The sequence below is a fragment of the Pezoporus occidentalis genome, unplaced genomic scaffold, assembly GCF_034315485.1.
Source record: "Pezoporus occidentalis ecotype Australia unplaced genomic scaffold, CSIRO_AGI_Poc_V1 ctg211, whole genome shotgun sequence".
NCBI lineage: Eukaryota > Metazoa > Chordata > Aves > Psittaciformes > Psittacidae > Pezoporus > Pezoporus occidentalis.
Window position 1 is genome coordinate 1,174,377 of NW_026913976.1, and position 26,452 is coordinate 1,200,828.

At 38.0% G+C, this 26,452-nt stretch overlaps 1 protein-coding gene across 8 annotated transcripts in view; it reads right to left on the minus strand.

Annotated features, from left to right (window-relative positions):
• Positions 1 to 26,452, minus strand: part of COL8A1 (collagen type VIII alpha 1 chain) — an 85,992-nt gene that overhangs the window by 47,400 nt on the left and 12,140 nt on the right. For 2 of the 8 annotated variants that reach the window (XM_062619541.1, XM_062619539.1), the window contains exons 2-3: positions 22,846 to 22,965; positions 19,676 to 19,784 (exon numbers count right to left, since the gene is read on the minus strand). The exons of 2 other annotated variants lie outside the window; for them this stretch is intronic. The gene's annotated coding sequence lies outside the window, so the exon portion shown is untranslated. Of the gene's footprint in view, positions 1 to 19,675; positions 19,805 to 21,962; positions 22,113 to 22,845; positions 22,966 to 26,452 lie in introns of those variants that run through there. 4 more of the 8 variants (XM_062619543.1, XM_062619542.1, XM_062619546.1 and 1 more) reach the window with 3 other exon arrangements.

The following is a 26,452-nucleotide window of genomic DNA, read 5'->3' on the forward strand; positions in this document are numbered from 1 at the left end:
ATCACTGTTACCAAGACTATGGCAAGTGGTCAACAAAAAAATACTATCCTGAGTTAAAAAAAACTAGTGAAAACTATGATGGGTAAAGGGATATCTCTGCTTTTGCCAGAACAATGCCGACAAATTTTAAATGAAAGAACCATTTGCTGCAAAAGAGAAACAAGTCAAATCTCCAGTAAACAGGGTACAGTTAGTGTCTGAGCCTTTTGCTTTTTAAACAATTCTTCTAAAAATGTTTTTGATTGTCTAATATTTGTTCTAAAACCTCTTCCATTCTTCACAGTGCTGCCTATCATGTTGGGAAATGCATAATTTGAGCCCTGAGGTGTGTTATAAAGGACTTTGTGTATTTAATCCATGGAGTGGGAAAAACAAAATTTGTGATGCTTAAAAAAATAACACAAAGATACAAGTAACATCAGCTATGGGTACCTTTGCACTTATCAGTCATCAGGGGGACTCCTCTCAGCAATCGCAAACTAATGTTGAATTGGTATCACATCCTCCTAATCAAAATGCTTCTTGTCTGTGTGCACCTCAGTGTTGGTCTTGCGCCCACACAATGACTGCTTGTTTGCCTCATGTTTACAAATTCCTTAAAAACATGATACCTAGAGCTTAAACAAGGAGCTTTGGCCAATATTGTCCAAATGTCATTGCCTAAAGTCTGCAATCATTTCAGAGATGCTGAGCTTCAAAACTTTCTAGAGACTTGGAGAAAGAATTGTTGTTGCTCAGCATTTTTTGGCTAAGTAGGTACTCAGTATTTATGTGTTGGGGTTAGGGGCCAGATGAAACTCTGAGCTACAGAGTTCTATTACATGCATACAAGTAAGGTGAATGTTTAGGATATATTAATGATCAGTCTCACCTCTGTGCCTGGCAAAATCTTGGAGCAGATTCTCCTGGAAGTCATGCTAAGGCACATGAAAATCAACAAGGTGCTTGGTGACAGCCAGCATGGCTTCACTAAGGGGAAATCCTGCTGTCCAATTTGGTGGCCTTCTATGATGGGGCTACGGAACTGATGGACAGGGGTAGAGCAGTTGAAGTCATCTACCTGGACTTGTGCAAAGCGTTCGACACTGTCCCACATGACATCCTTGTCTCTAAATTGGAGAGACATCAATTTGATGGATGGACCACTCGGTGGATAAAGAACTGGCTGGATGGCCACACATAAAGAGTTGTGGTCAATGGCTCAATGTCCAGCTGGAGACCATTAACAAGTGGTGTCCCTCAGGGATCAGTGGTGGGACCAGTCTTGTTCAACACCTTTATCACTGACATGGACAGTGGGATTGAGTGCACCCTCAACAAGTTTGCCAATGACACCAAGCTGTGTGGTTCGGTTGATACCCTGGAGGGAAGGAATGCCATCCAGAGGGACCTTGACACGCTTGTGAGGTGGGCTGATGCCAACCTCATGAAGTTTAACCATGCCAAGTGCAAGGTCCTACACCTGGGTCGGAGCAATCCCAGGCACAGCTACAGGTTGGGCAGAGAAGAGATTCAGAGCAGCCCTGCGGAGAAGGACTTGGGGGTGTTGGTTGATGAGAAAATGAACATGAGCTGGCAGTGTGCGCTTGCAGCCCAGAAAGCCAACTGTATCCTGGGCTGCATCAAAAGGAGCATGACCAGCAGGTCAAAGGAGGTGATCCTGCACCTCTACTCTGCTCTTGTGAGACCTCACCTGGAGTATTGTGTGCAGTTCTGGTGTCCTCAACATAAGAAGGACATGGAACTGCTGGAACAAGTCCAGAGAAGGGCCACGAGGATGATCAGGGGACTGGAGCACCTCCTGTATGAAGACAGGCTGAGGAAGTTGTGTCTGTTCAGCCTGGAGAAGAGAAGGCTGCGTGGAGACCTCAGAGCAGCCTTCCAGTATCTGAAGGGGGCCTGTAGGGATGCTGGGGAGGGACTCTTCATTAGGGACTGTAGTGATAGGACAAGGGGTAACGTGTTAAAACTTAAACAGGGGAAGTTTAGGTTGGATATAAGAAGGAAATTCTTTCCTGTTAGGGTGGTGAGGCACTGGAATAGGTTGCCCAGGGAGGTTGTGAATGCTCCATCCCTGGCAGTGTTCAAGACCGAGGCTTTGGGTGATATGACTTAGCGTAAGGTGCCCCTTCCCATGGCAGGGGGGGGTGGAACTGGATGATCTTAAGGTCCTTTCCAACCCTAACGATTCTATGATTCCATGATGATAACAGTAATACTCTATGGACACATTATCTGCGGATAAGGCTAGTTTGTCTTGCAGGTATTCTGCATTTTGACTGTCTTCAGAGGAAATAGTAGGTGCTAATTACCTTTCAGGAACGAGTTCATGCATAAGGACAGGAGTACTTCAGTGGCAGCATGATTTCATTTGTGGTGGCAGAAGGAGTGACTGCCAGTGCCCCGGCCTGAGGCCTGCTGTCTTGGAAGAGTTCTTGTATTACCTAAAAAGAACATCCTCTCTAAATCACAAAATAGGAGTAAGCACCTTGGAATGGTCTTTCTTCAGACATAGGTTCTTACTTTCATTCAACTTCACTAATCTGATAATTAATTTGTCTTTAATGTTCTACCAGTAAAGTGGCCCCATCACAGAAAAAAGATCTAGAAGACATGTATGAAATTTAGGACATCCCATGCTTAGGTATGTCCTGAGTTCAGTGTAGCAGCTCAGGGGTGGTTTTCAGAATTGCTGTTTCAGGCAAAAGCATTCATGTTGCATCTAAACCTCATTTTATTCTCTGATAAGCAAATGAACAACTTTTTGTAAGATAATCTGACACTTTTATTTACAATGCCCATTAAAATACACTTTTATCTACTCCTATTTTTCAAAAATAAAATCAAAGGTAATTATTCTTCTTTTTCTTTTCTTTTTTTTTAATTTTTTTCTGAGAAAGTATCCTAGGTTTACTACTGTGTTTGAATTTGTAAGCATTTGAAAAACACTAAAAAATTGGTTTTGATACTGAATGTAATAACAAAAACAACCTACAAAAAACAAAGATACAGGAAGAAACTGCTTATTGTGGTGATAGAAAACACTTGATAACTCCTCAGTGCAAACCTAAGCCTTTGTAATGAGGTACACCTGGTCTCATTTAACCCTACCTACAGCTGATGTTCTGTGGTAGGTTGTTCCCTTCACTTAGTGTTAAAGTGATTTGGAAGCCTGATGTAGTAGGATTATTTGAGCCTGTGTGCTTTCATTTCTATGTAAATATGTTTTAATCTAAAATATCTGGGTTCTTTTGGGTTTCGAAATGCAAAAAAATCACATAGTCTGTTGAGAACCTCTAGCTCTTAATGAAAAATGCCATATCTGAATTTCTGAACCAGAAGGAATCCTAAGGCTTTTGAAGTGGGTTTGTATTTGTTAAGTGTAACTCTTCTGGGGGAAAGTAATAATGAGCGCACATATACATAAAAATGGTTCTAAAGATTCATGCCGTTAACGTTTTCTGCCATACCACAGCTTGGAAAAAAAACCACTAACTGAGGAAAGATTTTCTTTTAATACTTGGAAATACATATTGTATCTCCGTGCCTATGAAATGAACTTTGGTTACTCGGGACTTAGATATGTATGAATAAAAGGGAATGAAAAACAACAAATTTATTTACTTGATTTTAAAAATGCTTTTAAATCTCTCAGGATTTATTTTCAGGTTTTCTAAAATGTTGATAGTTAACCCTCCTTCCCACCCCCATCCCTCGCTTTTTCTTTATCTTTAGCCTACTAAAAAGTTCTGTGACTTTGTTGGTTCTTGGCTGTGGGTTTATTTTTCCTTGGGGGGGACAGGGAGAAGGGGGAGTGGGGTGGGTCAGCAAGAGCAGTTAACCATTTCTGAATTTACTTACCAACTCTACTGTTCTCTATTCCATGCAGACATACATGTATAGACTCCCCCCTCCCCCCCGTACCTGTTAATAAAATGAAGGCAGAGATGTTACAAAGGTATTGCTTAGATCCCCATTTCCTGGAATCAGGGGATTACATTGGAATTCTGCATCTTATTTAGTAAATATGCTTATGAACCTCACATTTCAGGAAGGCCTTAAATAACCCAGAAAAATATGAACTGTAACTGAAATGTCTTTGAGTAGGTTAGAACAACAGCTTTGAAAACGACCAAGAGCTTTATACATTTTGATGACATACAAACTTCACAGACATTACCAGTGCTAATTCAGCAGGTGAGGATAGGGCACAGAGAGCTAACACCTGTTGTGCTTACTTGCGGTGTCTGTCTTTTGCCAGGGTTGGGAAGAAAAGCAGCTGGTGCTCCTACTCTGATGGGTCTCTTACTAACCTTTGTGCGAAGTAATGTACCTGATGTTTCTCATGGTTTTCTAGGCTGCAGAGGTGGATTTACAAAACATGAAAAGTCATGTTGCACTAAAGACTTTTGAAACACCTTGATTTGCTGCCACCTGCCTCCTTCCTTTTCTCATTTGAGTTTAATAACAGCAAATACTGTGATGAAGAATAAAGCATTCATAACTGTAATGTTTCTGTTTTTAAAGAGTTAGTTTAAAGTGCACAGCTCCATCTCTTTGTTTTTCATCCTCTTAATATTGCTGTATGGACTGAGATTGCGTACCTGACAGTAACCTCGCGTGGGAAAGCACTTGTGGATATTGTGAAAGGCGTCTGTACCTCACTGTTCATCTTAAGCAAAACCCCCCTAAGTAAATAGGAGTGTTACCTGAAGGCTAAGTGTTAAACTGTGCCCTATGTGGATGGTTTTCATATGTTAGTGAAAGCATATGGACTTGATACAAATGTTTGAAAATTTTGAAACATGCCTGTGGTGGATCTGGTTTAGATCATAGGCCATAAAGATTGGACAGAAGGGACTCTGACATTATGTTAAAATAAAAGGTATGTATTGCTGGAAGAGGCAATACTGCTTATGACAGTCTGAAGACCACTTCATCTTTTTCCTGCAGTCTGATTGAATGCTCTGGCAATTATTTGTTTATCTCCAAATTTGTGGACTTTAAGATTTTAAAGGATGTTTTACTATTTTATAAGGCATTCTGTTACTAACTCATTTTGCTTAATCCCCAAGATGTATGAGTAGAACGGAATAAAAAAAAAACAACACAGAATCTGGTATTTTAATAGTAGTAAAGATGGTTGATTGAATGATAAAACTTTCAGGTTCCTACTGCCTGTACAATGCTTTTTTGGCAAGTCTGTCTTTGGCAACAGAGCAATGATTCCGTCACCTGTTCTTTCAAGTAAAATAGTACACAGTCATCTTGTTGGACAATGGTTGATATTGGCAACTGTTACAGTGGCATATGTGTAGCCCAGACTGACGTTTGCTCTGATTTCTTGTCATTGGTTCACTCCAAATCTAAAGTGCTTTAAATTGTCTGCAGATTAAAATGTGTTATTTCATAGACGGTTGTGCAGGAGGAACACCAAATGAGCAGTGGAAAGGACTGATTCTGCTTTTAAAAAGGCCAAATATCAGGTTGCTCTGCTTCCACAAATTCTATATTAACATCAGACATGTTTATATTAACATCGGACATGTACCCAGGCGATATGTCCCTGATTTGCTGTGGTGATGATGAGGACAATATTCAAAGGACTTTGTGTATGGAAAACTAGCTGAATCTCATTACTAATGATGAGTGAGCAGTGGAAGGCTCAGGCGCTAGTATGTGCACTGCAGAAGAAAAAAATAATTATGAGGATCTGAATAATTACTATTTCCCCATACCTCTTCAGGGGGGTTTGTATGCCATTGAGGCTGGATGCAGACAGTTCATAGGAAGTGAGGCTAGACAGGAATGTGGCTATTTCAGAACAATAGCAACAGTGTGGTATTTATGTTGGATATACCATTTTCAGTGGTATTCTTAACATGACAACCAGGTTTTTTTATTCAGCCACCCTGGTACATCTGCCTCTCTGAAGAGGTCGGTTTGTTTTTTCTCCCTGCCATATCTGATTTAATATTTCACTATTCTGTTAACTAGTCTATGGAAAAAATCATCCCAAACATCCCAGAACTGTTCATCTGAATTCTTTGACTGTCTTTCGGCTTCTTTGCTTAAGTTCTAAAAAAACGAATGTGTTTAGTGGATGTGTTCTTCATAGCAGCCAGTTCCAGCTAAAAGCAGTCTTTTAAACTTGTAAGTGCAACTTCTGGCCCTTCAAACGAGAGACTAAGCATTCTCTTACTGAGTCAAAAAGAAATTATCTTTGAAATAAATGTATGCCATAAAGACACCTCATATTTTGAAAACAAATTATCAGAAAGAACAAATGGTGAACATGCTGACGACTGAACACTACTTAAAATTTTGATTGCAAACTGATTGCAAACACTTTGTTAGCAGTAGGAGATAATCTAGTATGTGTGAAGGGGGAAAACCTTCCCCTTTTTCTAGCTAGATTTTTTTTATGGGATTCCTACTTTGTCAAAGTGTTTACACAGAATGTAATAGACCTAGAAAAAGTTTGGGAAATTCTGATCACTAAGGCAGCTTTGAACACTTCTCCGTTCCCCATAGGACACAAGTTGCTGCAGGTCATAAATTTCAAGTAAAAGAATACAGAGTCAAAACTAGGTGTAGTGGACTGAAGCTGGTGAATTCCTCTGTCATGCTCAAAACCAATGTAACATCCATGTGCCTAAAAGCTTAATCCAATTTGTGAGTCAATGATATTAGCAAAAGGTAGTTTCAAAATAAAATATGAGCTCCTATTCCTGTCTGATTTTTTGTTTGTTTTGTTTTGTTTTGTTTGTTTTCAAACTAGGCTGTTCCTAGAGTTTTTTTTCCCTTAAGACAAGCCCATTCCTAACTCCATTTCCCACCTCTCCTTTGCTCAGTCTAGAGTCTAACTGGAGAAATGTCTGCTTTGTTAATGAAAGTTACCTTTAGATGACACCCCAACAACTGTAGTCCCAATTAGCCAATACAAGAATCCTGGCATGATTTTACATGATGTTAGGGCCATGAAAAGTGATGTAAATAATCTTTTTAATTTTTTTTTCCTGTTCAGATCACCCCAGAGAGGAATGCTTGCTAAAAATGGATTATGTACTTACCGTTGCTATTCAGTATCACTAGTTTAAACTAGGCCCTTGAGGGATAGCCTTTTAAAGCAGGTATTCCCCGAGTAACATTCTATTATTCTGGAACTTGTAACTGCCCTGTGATGCTTCAAAAATCCAACAACAAAACACAAAAAAAACAACAAACTGATGTTTGGTAGATATGGTGTGGGAGAAGAATGTAAGAGCAAGCTCTTAAACTGTCTTGTCTCATTGTATTTCCACTGAGGCTCTCCTCCTACCTCAATTGCTAATGAGGGAACAGGGTTGGATCCCAAATGGTTCCCTTACTGTAAAAACCAACTGGATTGTCCAAGTTGCTATGTTAGCAGCAAAACGTATGAGTTTTGATTTCTTCTGGATTTGCATTCTTTGCTTTCCTGAGGCCAAACTGAATGATTAACAGATGATTCTTGTCTGCCTTTCCCTCTGTGAGGATGCCAAGTTGTGTCTCTACCCACTGCTCGCACACTTATTTTCAAGAACTTGTGCAAGGGTATTAATCTTCTCTTAGAATCTAGACCTCTTTCAAGAAGAGTTTCAAATTGCCCAGCAAGGCCAAAAGTTAATTGGGGAGGGGGAGGAAGAGATGCATAAACATAGAAGCATAATACTGAGATAAACCATATGCTTTCCATAAAAAACGATAAAGGTAAGCCCTGCATGTGGTACTTCTCAAGAATAACCTTGTTTGCAGCAGCATTAGGGACTTCTTGGATAAAAAGTCCTGCAATCCATGTAGAAGGCTGCAAACATTAGGAATGGTATCTGGCACCAGCAAACACATGGGCTCAGCCAAGGTAGCATATGAACTAAGCCTCCTTTAGCATTTTTGGTAGGATGGTGAGGAATTACAGATCCTGCTGTTGGAAATGTGTGTATACTGTTTTGAATCACACCTACATGTTGAAGCATTCCAGATCCTCAGAGGTGCCAAAATTTTTGCTATCTAGGCTGGAGGATGCATCATTTCACTTTTCTCTCTAAAGTAAGCTCTTGGTTTTGCTGGCATATACTATACAGTGATTTAGCACATTTTTAAAAGCTATTTTTCTTAAACATATTGATGTAATTACAAAAGCATATGTGTATCACATATTCCTTTAGACCTTTCCACTGAACTGAAAATCTTAGCATTTCTGCAGCCAACCATATGATCACTTTAACACTGCATATATGAGGGTTACTGCAATAAATCAGATGACTTGTTGGATATCTTCCCCTTTGCTTCTGCCTCAAAATAAATTCCTAGTGACTTCAAAAGGATGACAGTATATGCTTACGAATGCAATGGATGCAGTAAACAGCTGTTCTATTAACATACTTTTAAAGGGTTGTTTCAGGTAAGGATCATTTTAGTCCTGTTTTATTCCACCTCTACAAAATAGGAAACCACTGCCTTGAGGTACAGGTGATGAGTAAAGGCAGTGTTTCTTAGGACTTCAACTTCTGTCACAACTCAAAATCTTCCAATTGTGGGAATGTATTTAGGGGAACAAGAGACATTCAGGACCTAACACTGCCAGTAAGTTACTTGCAGAACCTAACTTACTTACTTACCTCTGCTTTACAGAGGCACTGGACTGTGACTTCCTACACCATTCTTACCCTGGCCAAAAAGTAGGGATGAAGTAAAAAGTTAAAATCACAAGACAAAGATTTTGAACGCATCAAGGGTCTTAATTTTGACAACTAAATAGCATTTCATGACTTACTGTAACCTTTTCTCCTTTTGGTGTTTATGTATGAATGTCTCATGATAAAATCTGGGCAAATAAAAATGCTGTAGGTGTATAATGATACCAGTAGAATTGCTGGTGCTTATCCTTTCTGCTTCTGTTACTGTAAGTACATAAGCATGAATATGCTGTAGGGAATTAGACCCTTTCAATTCCAGCATCAATTCCCCAGCTTTCTGGGGAAGCTGGTGTAATGCTATCTATCTTTCAGGACTAAAACAGTGGTAGATGTTCATTATGTTTGCAAGTATCTCGGAGATAAAATGTTAAGGGCTATTGATCAGCCCATTTGATGGCAAATGTCTTTCTGGAGTCTCACTTCTGGTATCCTTACTCATCAGAATACAGGATGGCAACATGAATGAATTCTGTTGCTTTTTGCCTTGGGAATGGATGTAATGTTATAAAGAGAAGCGATTATCTCTTTCTGGTAGCTGAAGAACACTAGAAGTGATTGTGAGAACGACTACAGTTGGTGTTTGTTTCCTGATATCCTACTATTACTGCATTTTTAGCCATCTATCATTTTCTTTTCCAAGATGTGACTCACTGAAGTATGTTTCCTAGCTGTACTGCAGTCTTTGTGGGTACAAAACAGAAACAGAACATGTCTGGGTTTTACTTCAAACTTCATCTAATAAACATTGTGCAAAGACCCCACGTAAGCACCCTAACTGAGTTAGCATTTAAACTCATCATAGATTTATCCTTTAATAAATGTAAGATCTCACAGATGCCAACAAACCAGTCTGGTTTATGAGCAGATCAAACTGAAGTCTGGGTAGAAATAAAAAAATGCTAACATTTGCAAAGGCTCGTATCTGTAAAAAACTGAACATTGCCCCAACAAATGATGTGAGAACCATTGTCTAATCTGCAGCTATCACATTATGAAGATGACACTTGCCTTCTCTCAGAGAGCACTTCACAGAATCATGGAATGGTTTGGGTTGGAAGGGACCTTTAAAGATCATCTAGTTCAGCCACCCTGTATGGGCGGGAACTTCTTTCACTAGGTCAGTCTGGTATAAGCCCCATCCAACCTGACCTTGAAAACATTCAGTGATGGGGCATCTACAACTTCTCTGGGCAAACTGTTCCTGTGTCTCACCATCCTTATCATAAAACTTTTCTTCTTTATGTCCAAACTAAACCTATTATCTTAAAACTTTAAAACCATTAGTTCTTGGCCCTACCAGTATGCGCCTTGGTAAGAAGTCCCCCTCCAGCTTTCCTCTAGGCCCCCTTTAGCTACTGGAAGGCTGCTATAAGGTCCCCTCAAAGCCTTCTCTTCTCTAGGCTGAACAACCTCAGCTCTCTCAGTCCTCACAGGAGAGGTGTTCCAGCCCTCTAATTGTTTCTGTCAAAGTGGGAGCTGCACTGTTCTATTTTTTGCTACTTATATTTGGAAATTACCTGAGTATCTGTTTTGTTTAAAATGCAAAACCACTTGTCCTTACTTTCAAGGTTGGTTGTAACATTGACAGGTTTGTGAATTACACTGGCATCTTATGGAGGGCTAAAGGATTCAATCTAAATGTATAATAAGAAAGCAGCCTCTGAGCTAAAGGGCTCTATATTCTACCATGCCATAAAGAAGTATTGATCCATGACTGAAGAGTCAAGTATTACTGGTTTTGAAATATTTCCTAGAATTTAATGAATTAAATTTTCCTTCATGGAAGATAATAATGTTCATGTGCACAGAAATTACATATGCTCCTTTTGTTGCCTCTTATAAACATTTCCTGCTCTGTTCTGCATTCAGCAGTAGAGGCAGATAGACAAGCATGCTCCCTTTTGAGGATTCCCCACCCCTCCCCAAGGAAGCAACTCAAAGCAAAAATGTGTTGGCAAGCCCAGTGACCGGTGAAATTGGTCAGAAATCTGATAAAATAGCTAAGGAATTAGTTGCATGAAATAAAATACAAAATAATAAAGCCTTCTCATTGCTGCTTTAGCTGTGTTTCTGTGTGGGAAACTTCCCATTGGATGCTCGTAAGAAAAGCAGAATCTGATTTCCCCTACAAAACCAATAAAACAAATGTGGGCTATCACAAATGAATTTACACATAGTTTAAGAGAAATGCTTCATTTGAAGTGTTCACCAGACCTTACCATGGAAGTGGGAACCTACTTTAAGAAACCGTATGTCCTATCTCCACAATAGATGACCCCATAAAACTTTGACATGAAATCATAGGTTAAATTGAAGATAATTTTAAAAGGAAGGAAAGAAAGATGACAACTTAGTTGTGTGAGAACAGGTTCTGAGTTCACTTCTGTATGTTTTTATTTTGTTATGCATTTTAGAGAATTGACATCTCAAAATATTCTTACAGAAGAGAAAAGAAAGCAGTGTACCTGATAAATATGTCCTCCTGATGAACATTCAAGTGAGTGTTCATGTCAAACAGACAACACACAGAGGGAGTCTGAACATCATGTACTCAAACACACTGGTATCTCATGAAATAACTTTCTTCTGCAGAGACTGTGTCACTCAAGGCAAAATAACTGGACAATATTACTACCATTCTGCGTAAGCTTTGGTAAACTAGTGAAAGTAATACAAAATTGAGGCCTTCCTTCTCTGTTAAAAAAACTATAGTTTTTTTTTTTTCCCTCTTTCTTTTGGAGAAACTCTGTCTTGATAGCATGAATGGGGGGTGGAGCAGAAGTGGAAACAGTACTCACTAGTTGCACTGCATATTTATTTTTGCAATTAGGTGGCTGGCAGAGCTTAAGTGTCAGCTCTGACAGAGGAGGGAGACCAGGTATTACTAGCAAATAATACTACATTTGCTTTGTGGGGGAGTTAAAAAGTCACTGGATTTTTTTTGTTAGAGGACTTGGCTAAGACCTCCACAATAAAAAATTGCCCTCAGCTCCTCACAGTTAGGCGCTGTCATAAATAATTTTACACCCAAAGAATGACAGTGGTTTGTGTTGCTGTACACAGAGTTGTTAGAGCTATGGTCTTAGTAGCATTACTAAAATATCTGAAAAAGCTCTTTGGGCTGAGCTGGTGCTGCAATGGACAGCACAAATAACAGTGAAATTTTCAGCAGCTTTCATAGCTTTTCCTGCTTGCCACAAAACTGCACTTCTACTAAGTTTGTTTCCAAGATGTAGAGCAGCTAAAGGAGCTGGGATGAGGTAGCAGCTATGAAATAAATGTCATGGAGTATCAACTGAAGTTTAAATGGAAATGGTTTATGTCAAGCCAGCTTCTGTTAGCAGTCGTACTAACAACTGCTGAGCCACAGAGGTTTTCAGTTGCTCTTTTCAGTGTCAAATCCCCAAGGCTTACTAAAGAAGGTGGATTGCACGTGTGTGAATACAGAATCATGAAGCTCCTGAAGCTGCTCACAGGTGAGCACCTTGCAAGTGTTCTGGCTGGTGAATAAAGATTCTTTTATTTGCTGGAAAGGGAGTGAACCAGCTCGTAATCTGCCTCTGCAATGTGTATTTCCAGGGACAACATAAAAAGTGCAGTTTGTTATATTTACTTGATTACATCCTCTTCACTGGACAGTTTCAAGGCAGTGCCAGCAATGAGTTTGGAAGCTGTTGCAAAGTGTTAAGATGCCTGATGTCCTGATTCATGGGAATTTGGACTTAGGAAGCTTTTTTCCCCCCTCTGCTTTTATCAAAGTAGTAGCGTAGGCTGTTAAATTATCTGTCCCAATTTAAGAAGAATGCTCAGTCCCTCTCTAGTCTAAAGTATAATGAGAGGAAAACAGGAAATGTACCTCAAGAAAGGGTTCCTTCTGTTCTAAGAGGTGACGGGTTACCTCTTAAACAGGCTCCATCTATTTTGGATATGCTAGGGTACAAATCAGGTAGCTTTAAGCAGTGTTATGTTGCTCACCCATATCTCTGTTTTATACCTGCCAAACTGATGATGGTGTGTTTGGGGATGTGTGGTATCTGTTTTTTTTTGGGCGGGGGGGGGCTGACTTTTATTTCTTTTTTTTCTGATGATGAACTAAATGAGCAGATACAAAAGTTACTTGAATATTGTGAGCATAAAGGTCTAGAATGCAGAAAAAAAGAAGATCTGGGGTTTTGTGGATGGGAGGGGAATTGATGCAAGTGCCAAAAAAATCCTCCTCTTTCCAATTTTGTGTGCCTTGCACAAGCTAAAACAAATAGTTGACTGTTCTGGTGCTTACAGAGGAGAAAAAGCTCTCAAACCTGATTTCTCTCCCTTCTGACTTTTCAGGGGAATTGTGCTTCTCTTACCAAGTTTTCTGATTGACTGTGCATGTGACTGATAGAAGTATTACAGAAGCTAACTTACATGCATAGCTCTAAAGAAAAGAGTATTCCTTTTACTTATTTTTTCCCAGTTGCTGTGACTGTTGATTCAATAGAAGGTATTTTTTTCTTTCAAACTTAGGACAAAGCATTGCAAATAGAGAATACTGCATAGATCTTAAAGACCTTGCAGTATTATTGTGCTGTCTTCACCCTGAAGCTACCTCAAGCTCTAGCAGGAGGCGTGCCCAAACTGCAATCCTATCCGTAAACATAACCTTCTCTGGAAGGCTATGGTTGTTCTTTACTTCACTACCTGTCAGGGTGTAGACTGAAACTTAGTTTAGGATACCTTATCATTTGCTGTCAGAAACACCTGTAGCATGGATGAAATGCTACCAAATCTCACTCAAACGGGACAAGCTTTCCAGTGCCTTCCCAAGCACTGCCTTTCCATGGTTTACCATGAAAGAATTCATGGAAAGCCTAAATTTACTGCCAAGTGTAGCAGCACAGATGTGCCCAATGGGCCTCTACCCACCCCTTCTCAGAACTGCATCACTGCAAGCAGGAAGTATTGTGTGTTGGTGTGAGCAATGATTACAGTCTTGCTAATTTGTGAATGCTCCTATGTTCAGCATTGCCAAATACTCTGAATGACTTTTTCCACTCTTAAAAGCAACAAGTATGTATTTTTCTACTTGTGTCACAAATAAAAAAGCCCCTTTTTAAGGCTCATATATCTTAAAAAAAAAATAAAATTAAAAAATTTTGCTGTCAATTGATGATCATTCAGTTTTCTGTAGCTCAGGTCAAACACCTTGCATTTTACAGGACTTTTGTTCTGCATTTCTTCTTCTTGAATGATTCTTTATGAGCCACAGCTTTTCAGGAACTGCAGAGGGATCTCTTCACAAACACACATAAGGATTTCACAATGCTGAGTTTGCACACAGCCTATTGAAAGGCAGTATTTTTTTTCCCACAACTGCTCTGTCAGTAAGACAACTGTATGGAATGAGCTGTTGTGGGCTGCTGCATGACTGTAATTGTTGCACGTGAATATTGTACCTACATGTGATAACATCCTGAGTACATTTGTACAGCATAAATGGTTAGTTTTGTATGCAGTCACCACTGGGTCAGAAATATGTCCGTATGTTTTTCTGTTCTTTCTTCAAGCCTCTTTCCTATGTCTGCTTATTTAAAGAGACAAATCACTAGTGACATGGTATATGGTTAACTTCTTGTTATTGCAGGACATTCTTTCAGCAGTCCTTCTAACCTGATCTGAGTCAGTCAAGGTTTGGTTTTAACAGATACTCCCCCTGAAGTTCATACTGAAGAATTATCATATTAAAACTGTTCGAAGGTGGCTAAGCAACTTTCAGGTGCACTCTTTCCCTTTGGCACACACAGTACTCTAAATAAAAGGAGGCTATTACAATTTTCTCCTAAAACTGTCAGCTACAGACTTCCATACTGTGAAATACCTGTTCCTGCTGCCAATGTCCCTTCTGGATTCCTGAAGGGCCCTGGCACCAACCAGAGGAATAATTCTTGAGTGGAAGAGGAAATAAGAAGACAAGAAATACTTGACTGAATAGAGGGAGAAAAAGCGTCCCTGACAGAGTGTGCCAGGATGTGTTCAAAGGAAACACTGAAATCTCCCTTCTCAAGGGACTTCAGAAACTAAGCACTAGAAAATGTACTGTTGGGAACAGTACTGCATTAGCAGGAAAGTGGGCTGGATGATCTAATTATTTCCCATCTTTAACTTGGCTAGGTCTATGAATGATCCAGATCTCTCCAGCCGCTATTTTTCTTACTAATTTCTAAAATATTGTAAGTTGGGAATAATTCCTTTTAAAATAAATATTAGTAATTATTACTTCTAATCCATCAGTACTTAACAAATTCTGACCTTTCCTGTAACCTGTTCTATTTTCCGGAATTGTGATATATGAGGCGTAGAGCTAAGCTCAGGCAAAGATAAATAGTTACAGCTGGTTACTACAGTGTATGTCTGCAGAGTTTTGGGAGCAGTCATATGTAAGTTTCTGGTGGTCTGGTATTAGTAATTCTCTGCAAGTAAACTTGTAAAGTTTGGATAATAATCTCTGAAAAGCCTTGATGTCATCAATTCCTTTATTCCCTCTCAATCACAGACTTTTTTTCCTGATAAAATGATAAATGTCCCAGTATCCCTATGGATGTGAGTTGGTGTGAGCAGAGTTTGCTAAAGCCAAGCATACACCATCTATGTCTTGAGCAGACTTGGTACTATCCATTCATTTAATAAGGGAACAGAAACAGGGGGATTGGACTAGATGATCTTTTGAGGTCCCTTCCAATCTCCAGCATACTGTGATACTGTGATAGGTGGTATTTTTTCGGAATTGTAAATTTTATGGGGTTTTTGTTGTACCATTCACATACAAGGTTTAAGATATTTACTTGTGCAAAGAGCCTTCCTCTTTCCTATCCCCTATTCCTACAGCCCAAATACAGCATAGTTAGTATTGTTTCTATATGACTTTTGATTTTACCTGAAATGTTTTATAGCATCTTTCCCCAAAAAGAAACTTTTATATATGAGCATGTGTACATGCACATGTGTACACTCACATGCATACACCTGCATAAATAAAAGATTCAGTTTGACAAATCAAAGATGCTATATCAGCAGGTACTTAATTCTGTCCCCAGTGTGAAAAGTATTACATAAAAGATTCACTTTAACTGCAGTCACTCCACTGACTGAGGTACCTGTAGCTGCTTTGTATCAGCATGATAGGACACATAAACAGATCAGTAAGCAGTGTGAATGTCTCCTACAGTTGAGCAGCAAGATTTTACATTCTTTATGACAGGATTCATATAGACCTATTGTTGAGTTCAATGAGTATTGCTAAGCAGTCTTTGGCATGTCATTACTTCACAGGCACTTTATCATCCTAACTCCAATGTAAAGGAGTATATCATTAGCATGTTTTCAGAAACATGAATTGAAGCACACAAATAGAACTTGTACTCAGACTTAACACAGTGGGTGGCCTGACTCCTGTTCAGTGGAAGTATTCAGTGGAATTTATGTGCCTGAATAATGTGGGTACAAATCCTGCATCCAAGGCCTGCACTGAAATGTAGACCTTCTTGGTACATGTGGTAACTTGACCCCAGAAATGTCTTATTTTATAAATTACTCAGCAAATAAGATATCTCAGTCTAAAAGAAAAATACTAGCACTAACTTTTATTTAGAAGAAATAGTATTAAGAAAGTACATCCATCTAAGTATCCACCTGTAAAGAACAGTTCTCTTTCAGACCCAAGATACTACGACTTGTTATGATAGACTTTCAAGGCTGAAACTGATGCTGAGAGTCAGTTACTTTTGCTAAACTCATAAACTTACTAATGCCTTTGTGAATCTATTATGGAGGACTTGAGTTAGTCCTAACAATGAGAAATAAATCTTTTGAAATGTTCATGCTAGAATTCATGATGGTATGAATTTATTTGAGAAAATAAGCATTCAGTTAGCTCCCGCTACAGATGCACGCAAAACAAGAGCATTCAGCAATAACACAGTATGTTCTTAATCAAAACAAATTTACTGTGAGCCAGGGGGTCAATCAGAAAAAGGAATAGCAAGCTTGCAGCTTTCTTTGTGAGCTTGTGTAAACCTGTCCATCAATATCTATGTTCAGCAGTTTTGTGTGTTGTAGACACACTTAAATCACAGAATGGTTTGGGTTAGAAAGGGCCTCTAAGATCATCTAGTTCCACCCCCCTGCCATACGCAGGGATACCTCTCACTAGACCATGTAGCCCAAGGCCTCATCCAGCCTGGTCACAAAAATCAGTCAAATTCAAATTTAGCCTATAAACTACTGTTCTATATGCTGTAACTTTTCATTATTTGTTTTGTATATTTTGTCTCTCTTAACATAATGTTGTTTTAAATAGATGTAGCCAGGCAAAAATATTGTTTCTAGGCTAAACTAATGAGTAGTTAATAAAAAAATGAAGTAAGCGCTAACTCATCTTTCAGACTCAGTATTAATAAAGTCTCATCTGAAAGAGTTAAATACCTGAAATAAAATTGCTGAGTCAGTTTCAGCTAGGTTTAATATTTATCTAAATCAATGAAAATTTTTCTAAGAAAACTGTCTCTGTTTTGTGCTTTGTGTTGGGGAGGATTCTTCTCTTGATTTGGAAATGTGTTCAGTCTTTTTAAAATTCCTACTACTGTTGTGCAGCGAAAGTATCTATATTAACTATTCTGAAGCATTTGCATAAGTAAAACACATCCCCAGTTGGTTTCTACATAAACAAATTTTAAAATCTGTGCCTAGCCACCAAAAAAATAAAACGTTATAGGATGAAGGTTTGTGGGTTTTAAAATTATTATTATTTTGAGTAACAGATCTCTAAATCTGGGCATCTGATGGAAAGATTGTTTCTTTTTTAAAATAAAAATAAAATTATCTTTGAGACTAGCCTCTCTACAAAGTAGAAGTCTTGAGGCCATTTCAAGCTATGTGCTTGAATCTCCAAGCATTTTGACAATCATATATTTTCTCCCTGCCCATGCAAACCCACAAATTTTCTATTGAAGATGTGACTTAAAGTTCACTTAGCTGAGAGACTTTGAGTTATAGATTCAAACCCTTTATGAATGTATTTACCCCAAAGAAATGTAGAACCTTCCTTAAAATGGACATAAGATTACCAATATAAGGGGCTTGTTTATGTATCATATGCATATGAAATACTGAACAGAAATGAACTATTTCTTCAGCTCTGAAAAAAGACTGCATAGAGAAACTTTGCCAGATGACAGCAGATCATTAAGTGCTTTGTGAGAAATGTCTTGGCCTATTCTTGTTACTGAAACTTGCTTTCCACTTCAGTGAGGCCAAAATTTCACAGTTGGATGGTGACCTAGAGGTCAGCAAGAACATGAAGGAAAATTTCCCATCACCTCTGATTAATTACCCAGATTAACAAGTGTTCCCTTGGGCAACTTTGTGTCTCAGCTATAGATAAGTAAGTACTGCTATGTGAATTTTAATGAAGCACAAACTCTGCAACTAGCAGGATAAATTCACCACTATAAAATGAAGCAGTTTAATGTAACCAGTTGAGACTCTGGTTCACAATGAAGTTAACAGAACATTATCTAAAAGTATGTACTGTTTTCGATTGCGCAGAGTAAACATACAACTTGGTGTTCACTGGTGGATTTGAGACAAGTAGTCCAATTGTACAATCACAAGCAAAGAACAGGCATTAAAACTGATCACTTTCCATTATGGAAGTGCACGTATGTGAGTTAGTATATGCAAGCCTATGTGTGGTCACAGTGTAAATTCTCTAGTACCAATATCCAGTCTATGCCTACAGTGATCCCATAAGCTCAGGAAAAAATGAACATGTTTTTCCACAGTCAATGTAAAAAGAGTTATAAGAGAACGTTAGCTCACTGTATTGTAACAAACTCAAACTTTAAGCCACGTGTTCTTGCATTCTTGTTGGCAGCTTGGTAACATAAAGCTAAAATAATAGTCATTGCTCTATAATATAGTAATTCTAAGAGCTTCAAGGTTACCGATTCAAGTGTATTTTGGGGTGGGGAAGCTTTAACAGAAATTAATTTCACGTATGGCAGTTATTTTTAGAGGAATGTGGGGAACCATATTGGCAGGAGTGTGGAATGTAAAAAAAATATCTCTAATCCTGTTTATAGTACAAATAACTTTTTTTTTTTTAATATTCTTATTTACCTCATCCTACCAGTTAATACATTTAAAGTATTTATGTCAATGAGGATATGGAGGCAATTATCAAGAACAAAGGTGTGGCTTTCACTTAGGAAAAAACCCCAAACCACTCCTTTGTTATAATCATTCTGTTACGACCTGTAATTAACTCATGAGTATCATTATCACATGAGGTTAGTACATTGGAAACGATTCATGAAACTTTCATCTATTAGCAGATACAAGTCCTTCACTTAGTTGAACAAATCATTGCCTTTCCCAACACACCTTGCCTCCTAAAAGAGAAAAACAACACAAAGAATGGTATTAGTTTCACTACGCAAATGAAAACTCATTTGGAACATATTTTTGTTTTGCTGATTGATGTTTTTCAGTGTCTTCCTCCTTTTCAGTCTTAAGCTGAAGAACAGCATTTCTTAAAACTGATGTGAAGGCTGTGCATGTTTTGAATCTCTTCCTTTGGTTTATTTGTACAGAATGAGAGTTTGAGACAGCTGGAATAATGGAGACACCAGCGTCTCTTAAAAATCTGCATAACTTTAAAATTTTGTGTGTGCACTTGTCTGTAATCCTCCAAGAAGTCTCTGTGACTAGGCATGATTTGTCTCGTTTTGTAGATAGGTAAACATAGGAAAAGCTACATAACTGTAAAAGCAGACAGACGACCCCTAATCTTTGACATGAGAAAGAAGAAAGCAGGGTGTTGGTAGTGGGGGGAAAAAAAAAACACAAAACCAACAAAAAAACAAAGCAGACCGTGCAAAACAGAACAAAAAGCCCCAATGAACAATTGCCAGAAAACCTACCACGATTACTACTGAGTTTATCCAGGGAAAAGTTCTGATGATTCACAAGGGGTTCTTGAGTTGCCAGTCTTTTCACTTAACTTGCTGTTTATGTAGTGCTGCCCATCACCTGTTGTTAATTATAATATCCTATAAATCTAATGTAGAAGACCAGCAGTGAGACACAGTGACTGCACTGGCTGAATAGACACTCTAGGAAAAAAATAATTTTTTAAGAGTTTGTTCCTGGATGAGCTTCTATGAACCTGGCAATGTTGTGAACTGATATTTCTATTAAGCAAAACACTAGTGGATGCCTTTAAACAAATAAAGTCCTGCCGTTACACAACCATTGTGGTTTCAAGCACCATAACAAAAACAACACTATGATGGGAAGCTATCATTTAATAAATCAAAATAGCTCGCTTGGTAATAAATATTTTTCTTAGAAACCACAATATTCTCTTTTCTACAGATGATATGACTCCCCAGTCCCTGCATATTTTGACATCGCTGGAGTAATAAAAGAACGTGGGAAATAACTCAGTATGGTGAAATCATTCAGTTTAGTTGTGCCTACACTTCAGTTAGAATAACTTAAAAAAGGTGTGATTTCAGCTATAGATGATCAAATTCTTCCCTTTTTCAGGTAGACACAATTTGGCTGGACTGCACAGTGCTATCTTTCTGAGATAAGGACAGTGTTTAGTTTTGACTAAATCAATCTAATTTCTCAGCTTTATATTTCCATTCCACAGTATGGGAAATAAGTTTCTTTCCTAAAAAAAAAACCTCACAAAAAACTGTAAAAATTCCATGAATCATTGCTGTTGACTGTGTTCTACACTGGCTGCTGGTCAGATAACTTCCACTTATTGATCAATTGGCCTTTTTAGTTAGCAGTGAAAAGAAAGCTATTAAAAAAAATGTTCTCACATGTAGCATAACTTGCTGATATAAAATACCAAATTGAGTGGGACCGATCTATTGGCATCACTGAAGGATGGTCCAAAATATTTAGTAACAGACTGCTAAAAACAAACATGCACTTGTACACTTGCCCGTATATGTACATGGAATCATGCATAAGTTTCACTTAAAGAATACAACCAGTATATACTTCTCCTGTAAATAATACTGCTCTGCTCAAAGTCCTTCAAGTTTTCTAATGTCTGATAAGAAAGTCATAAAACATTTATAAAAGTCTGAAGATTCAGCTTGTTTTACTGGGATCCCTTTTACAATCTCATCCAAAGATCAGTGTATTCTTCCATTTATTTGATCCAAAATTATTTAGTATTCCACAGCAAGAATTTTTGTGTTCCTGGGTGCGAGATTCTTTTTATAATGAAGTGCAATGTTGGTATGACTATATTTATATAGCTTCAATGACTTATTGGCTGCGTTTGCTAGTAAAAATATGGTTTTGATTATCCTTAAAACTCCTGATTTAACCTACTTTGGGAAAATTGAGCTATTATTTGTTACTGTTCGTATGACATACTGTGCATTCTAGCTGAAATCCAAGGTACTATACAGTTGACTTGCATCAAAAGAGAAACTGCTGCAGCAAACCTTGACTGGAAGATGAAATGTAACTTAAGGAATATTAATAACAGGAAGGTATTGAAAACATGTGTCTGGTTTTAGGCAAGCAATTCCTCAGTGGTTCACATGATAGCTTAGGAGACAGGACAAAAGTTGATGAAAGTATACAGGAGATATTACAAATCCATGGGAAAAAAAAAAATCAGAGTAACGTTTGTTTAACCGGCAGGCTTTAAATGACCTCAAAGAATTATGTGAGATGTTGGTTACTGTCTTGTAAGATAATTCCATTACTTTGAAAGCAAATGTGAAGTCTGAGGTAGCTTTATTAGATATACTACTAAAATGCAGCTATCCTCTAGCTGATCTCCTGGTGCACCCCTCTCTGTATTCTTTATTCTCTGCAACGGTGATTATATGATAACCCACTTAAATATTCTATCTAAAGCAATTAATTCTTTACACTAACTGAGTTTTTCTGTTTCAGTTGTATTGGTGTGTATCTCTAGAAGCTTTTTTCTTTTTTTTAAATTGGGGGAAAAGGAATGTTAATATACTGTGAAAGGTGTGCACTTCTATTAGAGCAATGGACAGAAAACTGACAGTACCTTGATTACTGACATAACTAGCAAAGGTGGGGATGCATTAAAGCCGGGCGATGGTAGAAAACTTTCTTAAAATGTTTCCTATGTACCTTAGCTCTGAACTTGATTGCATCTCTGCATCCTTATGGGCAGTGGCCAGTCTCAGGGCCACGTACTTTCTTTTGTTTCTTCTGAATACAATTCTGCAGCTGACTGTCTTCCCATCTGTATCCTTTAACATAATATGGCTATATCAGGCCTGCACTGTGTGCAGCTCTGCTCTTGGAGAAAAACATGAACCCTATTAATCTGTGACTGGTAGGCTTTCATAAATGCAGTTTTTCATGCTGAGTGAATACTATTTATGAAATAACCCATCCCACTAAGTAGAAACTTATCTCAATGTGTCTGAAAGCAGTTGGTGTCCTCATCAAATTTGCTCTCAGAATAATACCCAGACATCTTCTGGCTTTGTGAGTGGAGTTCACTCCTCGTCTCGGGCTTGGGGCTAGTATTTTCATGTAGTTTCTAGCCTTTGTCTGTTAAAATTTTTGACATAATGGATCCTTTTCAATGGCAGTTTTTCCCCAGAAAATGAAACTTTGAAAGACTTGTTAATTTGCATTGTTTCAGCATTAGACATTTTCATTGATTATACTCTCTTGTCCTCAAAGACTTTAGCTCTTAATGCCAATGCAGCAAAGAATGCAATCTCTGACATATCTATAATGGTTGTCTTTCCATAGGCCATGAATCCAGGATGTTGCATCTATCATGTCACTATTCCCACTATGAAGTGAAAGGAGCTGACACTTGCATTTGCTTTCCAAACCTAGTGAAGTGTGGTCATCTTAAATAATGTGGTCTTGCTAAATTTATAGTAATGAATGCACATGAATCTGACTGTTAACAAAAGCATCAGTTCTCATGTCTTTCACATCAAATGACTCTATATTGCAAGATACAATGTTCTGCCCAGGAATGTTTTTATTGGAATAGGTGAGTGGAAGGGCATCTTCTGTAATGCTTTAAACAATTCAACTGTATGAAGAAAATTACCTCAGCTTAATAGGAGAGTACTTCACTACCAGTTCTGACATCCAAACTCAACATCCAGTAATGAAGAGATCATAACAATGCTGAGTATCAAAAGGGTTCTGACGATATGTGTTTTCTTCTCTTTGTAGGAAGAGAAAGGAAAAAAGCATGTGTGTTAATACTCTTCAAAATATTCAGGACATATTTTTCACTTTACATGAATAGATAAGCTACATAAAGTTTATTAACCTATTTTATTATTTTTTTACATAATCAAATGTTAATACATTAAATAAACATGAAGCAGCAGAGGAAAACTGTTTAAAACTTGCTTAGGTTGCAAAGACATCATGAAGGGTTCACATTTTGTTCTGGTTTATTTTTATGAGTAACATTGTCTGCATAGCTCTGTAATTTACAGTAAACTGAATTATTTTCTCTTTGGACTACTTTATATTACAAAGGATCACTATTTCTATTCACACAAGGCTAATTCTTCTCTGTTTCAAGCTTGTTGAGAGTTTTGAATATGCAAAAACTGGAAAAAAATGAGAGAGAAATCAAATATTTCACTGTACAGTGTAAACTCTTTGGTTGATTACAAAATACCAGGCAACAAGTTGCATCAACCAAAGCCTAAAACCTAAGTTGTCCAGTTCTCCCCTCCTCCCCCTCCGAGTAACAGTCGGCAGCTCTGGAATGTGTAGTCTTCTCCCATGAAAACATTTTTCCACTCTGCCTTTTCCAAAAATCAAAAGTTCAAAGCTAAACTACTACATGTTCTAAAAGAACAAATTTACCATGACACTTAAACAAAGACATGAGTCAGTGTATTCAGCTTTCCTGAGGGAGGAAGGAGTTATGTTTCTTGTTAAGGCGAGGTGTGCAGTAAAGAAATTATTTTTACAGTTTTATATATCTACTTTTAGTTGTTTATCCATATAGATGTTATATTTTACTGTACAATTAAACTTGAAACTTGTGCCTTTTTTTGTCACTGATATATTAATCAAGGTTCTCCTCAGAAAGCAAAATATTAACATCCTTATTATACAAAAGGGCAAATGCAATCAGACATTCAGGCAGTATTATTTAGGATACTCGTGGCAGGTCTGGGAACCTCAGCTGCTGCTCTTTACTCTGGAGAGTGCTGCTTTTGTCCTTGGGAATGGCGCAAGCATGATGAGTATCATGCATGTCAAGGACAGAGACAAAATGAGATGGTTTTGGACTGCTGTGTACAACAACTTGTATCTGGAATAAAAAGCATGTGATTTTGTGTTCTCTTAAATGTGAGGTGTAGAACACAATATATTAAGCCGCTGAATTTCTCTGTGTAGTTTTTAAAGCTGTCTAGGAAACTTGGAACACCATTTCCATTTATTTGGAAGAAGTGGCTGACTCATTTGTCTGCCCTGAAAAACCTCTACTTCTGTTCCTGACTGAAATAAGATGGATATTCTGAGAGCGATTCCCCTTGTACAACAGGAGAGAAGTACAAAAAGTCACAGCTTCTGCTAGTACTGAGCCTGGCCATCACTGAATGTATGGTTGATTTGGAAAATGTTAAAAGATGCAAACTTCTGCTAGGTACTACAGTAGCTTTAATGTGTCCATTCTTTCAAGCAGACTGATATTGCAAAATCTTGTTCTTTGTGGGTACAAATTTAGGGTAGCTAGATCAAAGGCCTGCTCTAGATTCAGACCTTTGAATGTTATATTCAGTACGATGGAACCAAAATCAAAAAAATCTTGAGAATGGAGAAAGCTGACATCTGCAACTATATTCCAACAGCCTAGGCACACCATCAGGATTCAGTTTTCCCTTATTAATATGTAAAGATGTATTAGGTCATTCTCCAAGAGCAGTGCTCAGCAACTGTAGAGATGATATGCTTAAACTGAGTGACACAATTTTTTTTTCCTTCAAATTCAAATTTTTAACAATATAGTTTAGACATGAGGTATCATATTTTCTATGGCTGCCTGTCTTTCTGTTGTTCCTGTAAGATGCCATGTTAAAGGACCTTATACGGTAGTTGCCTACAGTCATAGGTTTTCTCTAGCCTTTTTAAAATGCTGTTATATTTCACAGGGGAACACAGAGAAGGTGTAATGTAATTACACTTTAACTTTTCAAATGGAAAGGTTCAGATTTTTCATTTGTGTGTTTTATAGGCCCTTAACAATTGTACCATTAAATTTAATGTCTGTTATGAATGAGACTGTAAAAAAATAAAGGGACACGGTCTGTGGGAAGTGACCTGCTGCGTAGATGAAGCATGTTTTGATAACATCTTTTGATAAGGATGAAAGTGAGCTCTGCTTGATAAATGATAAACTCTTATTTTTATTCATCATGCATTGAATTACAGAAGTACTAAAAAAGCCATACCAGGGTATGTATGTCGCTGAGTAGTAGGGAACAATTAGGAAGGCAACTTATTAATAACAGGCTAGTGGTAGGCAGACTTGCTGGCTACGTGCAAATGAGGGTAAGAAGGGGTTTGCTCCCTCCTTTCTCTATAGCTAAGCATAGTCCTAGGCTACACAGCCTACATAGGCAATACAGTCGGTAATTCCATATATGTTCTGAAACAGCTAGAACCACAGTTCAAGCAAATTCAGTACCAGCCACTGTAATAAGTATCACATAGGGCAAATATGTATTCCCCTGGCCTGTGTTTCCACCTCCCACATTATACAAGCAAGCAGGAAAGAAACTCTCACCAGAGGTTAGGAAAACTGTGATTTATAACATCGGTGGTAGGTGGAACAGGGGAGACCAAGAGAGCCAAGTATTTTAAGCATCTGTTATAGGCCTGTGCCAGATGCAGGATACCAGACAAGATGTGCCATTTGTCTGTTCTTGAATGGAATTTCCTATGTCCTTAATACCAAGCAAACTCTGTTTATTTATAATATAACTGCTTTTGGTTTTGTAGAGATGATATACAGCACATTTCATCTCTTCACTTTCACAGCAACATTTAAACACTTAAAAAGTGATTTATTTAGCTGTGTGAATTCAGTCGGGCTTGAAAGGTGTTTTGCTTTGTCACTGGTGAATCTGTAAAGATCATAAAACTTTTCTGTTTAGGGAGACTGAATTGTGTAGTTTCCAGAAGTAGTTTTCTCTAACGCTTGTCTAAGAATGATACCCAAGTTCTTATAAGACTATGTCAGTAGGCAGTGACTTCAAGTGACCATTTTCATGGGAACAAAGAGAAGAATGATTTGGGAAGTACTGACTGTCATCTCCTGAATGTGGATTTTTTTTTTTTTTTTCTCCCCGCTTCTAAGTCTTTATACTTAATAAGTGATTCCAATTATTTCCCAAAGAAATAAGCAGTAATTTCTAAGCAGAGCCTTTTCTCAGAGTATGCTGATTCAAAGCTACAGCTTTTTGGCAGAAATATAAGTATTGTAAAAGGAAACATCTCTCATTTCTAGGAATGCATTTCTAGACAAAATGAGACAGAAACATAACCTTACCAGAGTAACAGTATCTCATAATGAGATTGATTACCTGGGAGTTGAGTATCCCACCTTTAAGTCTCTGTGCTATCTCATTAATACCAAAGACATAAGCCCTAAACTACACTTAAGACCAGGAGGAAAAATTAGT